Here is a 4,058-nt window from a genome sequence, read left to right on the forward strand (position 1 = left end):
ACCCCCATCAGCCCTCAGTTTGTTCTCGGCATTCAAGAGTCTCTCCTGGTTTGCCTCCCTCCCTCTCCCCCACTATTTTTCCCCTTCTTCTCCCCCCTGGTCCTTCGTTAAGTTCAGAGGGAGCGTTTTAAAGCCCGTGCCTCCCAGTGTGAAGCCCTCAGGGCCTCATGCCACTCACACATGGTGACTCGCTGCCGCCCTCTCCAGGTCCGCCTGCCACTCTCCTCCCGCCTGGTTCCTTCCCCGCCTGCTGTGCTTGCCCGCTTCTGTCCTGGCTGATCCCCTTCCCTTTCCTCTGGGGTCATCTCAGAGACGGTTTCCGTGACTCTTGGGCCCCAGCGAGAGTATGGGGCTGTGGCTAGAGGTCCCGCAGCCTGGGGGAGTGAGAGCAGGGAGGCCGCCCGCTGTGGCCTCCTGAGGAGCCCAGGATTTGGGCCAGCCTGCTTGTCCTTTAAATCCTGACGTCTGCAGACCTGCGCTGTCCCCAGCAACTCGGGGCTTTTTCCTAAGCTCCCAGGAGCTTCTGGATGGCGGAGCTGGTCTGCATGGACGCTGGCGCCTTTGAAATGCTAATGTGGGAGGGTGGCCAACCGCAGCTAAGGAGGATCAGGGCCCATGCCCTTGGGCAGAGCAGCAGCCACAGCAGCCTGGGACCTTGTTAACCTGGGGCTTCTGGGGCTGCCTGCCTGCGACCGGCCAGTGACGGGCCCTGTGAGCGGCACCAGTGGGTCCTCCGTGTTGCATAGGCCCCACAGGCCATTAGCTCCCCCCGGGAGTAGCTATAAATCCGAGTGCTGCTAATGGCTTGTCTCTTTCTAAACCATCTGGGGTGGGGGGGGACGTCAGGGAGAGGATGGACCCCGGTTCCTAGCTGATGAGCGGTGCCGTCCACGGCTCTGCCAGAAACCACTGATGCTGCTGCTTACGAACTGGGTGACCAGTGGCGGGAGACCTCCCCTCTTGCTCCTTGGTGTTCTCATCTCTGAAGTGGGGCCGCTAAGCCTGTTCCATCCTGTGCATTCCAACATCACAGGCTGCTGGGGCGCGGCCCAGCAGCACCGCTAACGCAGCGAGCGCCCTGTCTGTGCCACGCGCCGCGTTCCAGATTCTTGTCCTCGCCACAGCCCTGCGAAGGGCACACCACCATCAGTAGCACCTCCTGGGTGGTAGCTGGGGCTCTGAGAAGCGCAGGGAAGCCACCCAGGGTCCAGGCAGGTGAGTCGTGGGGAGAGGAAGCCGGCTCCACCTGGCTCAGCGGACTGTCCTGCCTCCCTGTGGCGGGGTAGGGCTCCGTGTCCGTCCGGGTGCGTTTTCGTCCCCGCGGTCAGCCTTTGCGAGGGAAGTTGTTCTCATTGTTCAGATGACAGCAGGGAGGCCCAGTGGGGCTGAGGGCCGTGCCCACAGCCATGCAGCCGGTGAGTGGTACGTGCTGGGTTGGAGGCCAGCTGTGTCTGAGCGTCCTGTGAAAGATTTGAGAAGGAAAACTGGTAACGCCAGGGATTCCTACACCTGTCAGGTGTTGAGTATGTTTAAAATCCCAGTGGAAATTGTACATTGGCCAAAACAGGGCTGCCCTGAACTTCAGTATTTGCTTTTGGCTGGCCTTATGCCATCCCAGTGTATTAAAATTCGTCACCTTGTGCCATAAGAAACTCTGCCTGATGTGGGTCCTAGAGAAAAGAGTTCCGGGGTCCACATGAGATGAGAGGAGTGGTGGGAGATATCAGGGTCCCTCTACCAGCAGTTGGGTCTCAGGTAGGATGTCTTCTGTCTCAGAATCCACGTTCCGTATTCTGCCACTTGGCGTGGTGACTTAGGTATAAATGCTGTCTTCCTTGTCAGCATGGCGACAGGCCGCCCACCGCCCTGGGACAAAACCGCACACACAAGATCATGTTACAAGGACTATTGGCGTGTGCTGCCCTTCTGCCTCTGAGAGCGCCGAACCCCATGCTAGTCCCAGGGTACTGCGATGGCCAGATGTCTTGTTTGGTCCAATATGCAACCTCCACTTGCTTTCCGTGTTTAAAAAACACCCCACCTACTGTGGAGACTCCAGGGCTGGGCCGTAGGCGTATTGGGCCTCGGCGTGGCTAGTCTGACACACACAGGAGCTGGTGGTACAGAAAAGCCAGGCGCCCGGCCGTTCGTCCTGGACAGTGACAGCAGCCACACCTAGTTTCCAAGGACAGTGGCGGTGGCCTACCGCGCCAGGGGCAGTGCCCAGGTGGTGCTGCGGTATGAGCTGGGCTCTGGTTACGGCCGCCCGGCTCCCGTGTCCTGCGCGTTTCCTGAGCCTGGTTCTTTGGCTTTTCTGGGGATCCTGAGAAGGGCCCGAGGTCTCTGAGCAAACTCCCTCTCCGTCCCAGTCAGCCAGACGACTGCTGCTGCTGCTTAAAGCTAGGAATCGCACTTCTGTGGAGCTCTTGCTCTAAAGTTGTCCACGGGTGTTATTCGTTCCCAGGCCCCTGACAGCACTGCTTTCCCGCCTGAGCCCCTCTTCGGGGCACGGAATCCGCAAGAATCCAAGGGGGCGGCGGGACCGCAGGCTCAGCCCGGCTCCATTGTCCGCCTGACCCAGACACCACCCTGCCCGCAGCCCGTGGTGCACCCCTCGACTGAGGGTGCCGCGAGGGTGGGACTGACTTCCTCACCTCTTCCTCAGCTCCTCCAGCAGTGCCCGGCACATAGTAGGTGCTCAGGAAGGTCTGGGCAGATGAGTGAACCAGTGTACAGATGGAGAAGTCCGTGCCACTGGGCTGTCTGTAGGCTGACCGGGCCAGCGATCAGGCTCGGGGCTTGGGCCGGATGGAGACGTGCCTGGAGTCCGCAGGCCGCCCCACAGTAACGATCAGCTGGGGAGGTCGTGACAGACCAGTGAGGAAAGTAGGCGGGGAGAAATGTGCCTCTCTCATCCGAGTGGAGACAGTGTACCTTCCAGCATCTTCCCACGTGCGCCAAGGCCATGTGTGAGCGTGCCGGAGACTCGTTCATGGTATGCCGCCGGGCCAGGAGCCCCGGGGTCCATCCAGTTCGCCCTCACCCCCGCTACTCAGAGCGGTGACCTCTGTCGTGTGACCCTTGTTGTTCCTAACCCCTCATCTTCAAATTGCGGGTGTGTTTCCTAGGTTAGCATTTGCCTTGCAGCGTATCATTTCATTTCCTTTTCACTCCATTCGTTTTTAATCACAGTTCTCCCCACAGGAGGTGTGGGCCTTGACCTGCAGAGCGTGGCCCTTCCTTCAAAGCCCTCTCCGGACGCCCTCCTAGCCTCTCCTGGGAAAGATGCGGCAGCTCAAAGGCAAGCCCAAGAAGGAGACGTCCAAGGACAAGAAGGAGCGGAAGCAGGCCATGCAGGAGGCCCGGCAGCAGATCACCACGGTGGTGCTGCCCACGCTGGCCGTGGTCGTGCTTCTGATTGTGGTGTTCGTGTACGTGGCCACGCGCCCCACCGTCACCGAGTGAGCGCTGTGGGCGGCTCCCCAAGCAGGGAGTGCAGGCCTGGGAGGGGGAAAGCAGACAAAACATGGCTTTCGTGTTCAGAGATTTTCCTGATGCTGAGCTCTGAGCAGGAGCACCCTGTCTTCTCTGGTCTTCGACTTGATTAAAGTTTCTCCAGTTTCCCTGGGAGGGAATAGGGAACATTTTATCAGTGAACGTGCCATACACCTTATGGTCCACTTCATGTGCCTTTCAGACTTCAAAGTGGGGTGTGTGGTATGTGTGTGTGTGTGTCTGTGTGTGTTTCTCTCCTAAAATCGATAATGTAGCCCACCTGGTGAGAGGAGGAATCTCTGGGTCATGAATCAGTTGGAGTCACTGCTCGCCCACCCCCATTGTTTTGAACATGACTTTTCCTACACGTGTTCACAATTTCCAAAGGGACTGTACTTCTCTGTGCTAAATGTGATTTGAAATATGTCGACTCAAAAGTGAAATAATATTTATTTTTTTGAATAAAGGAGATAATAGCCTTAAACTGGGTGTTTATCTTGCTTTGCCAGGAGAGGCAGCCTTGCTCTCGGGGAGGTGCAGGGAGGTGCTGTGCGCGTGATTCT

The 4,058-nt window shown here is 58.3% G+C and overlaps 1 long non-coding RNA gene across 1 annotated transcript in view; it reads left to right on the forward strand.

Annotated features, from left to right (window-relative positions):
• Positions 1-3,979, forward strand: part of LOC144245189 (uncharacterized) — a 65,099-nt gene extending 61,120 nt beyond the window's left edge. The window contains exon 3 of the long non-coding RNA XR_013339190.1: positions 3,205-3,979. This is a non-coding gene — a long non-coding RNA (uncharacterized LOC144245189). The remainder of the gene's footprint in view (positions 1-3,204) is intronic.
• Positions 3,980-4,058: the final 79 nt, after the last annotated feature.

The sequence above is a fragment of the Crocuta crocuta genome, unplaced genomic scaffold (genome assembly GCF_008692635.1).
Source record: "Crocuta crocuta isolate KB4526 unplaced genomic scaffold, BGI_CrCroc_1.0 scaffold78, whole genome shotgun sequence".
In the NCBI taxonomy this organism is placed as follows: Eukaryota; Metazoa; Chordata; class Mammalia; order Carnivora; family Hyaenidae; genus Crocuta; species Crocuta crocuta.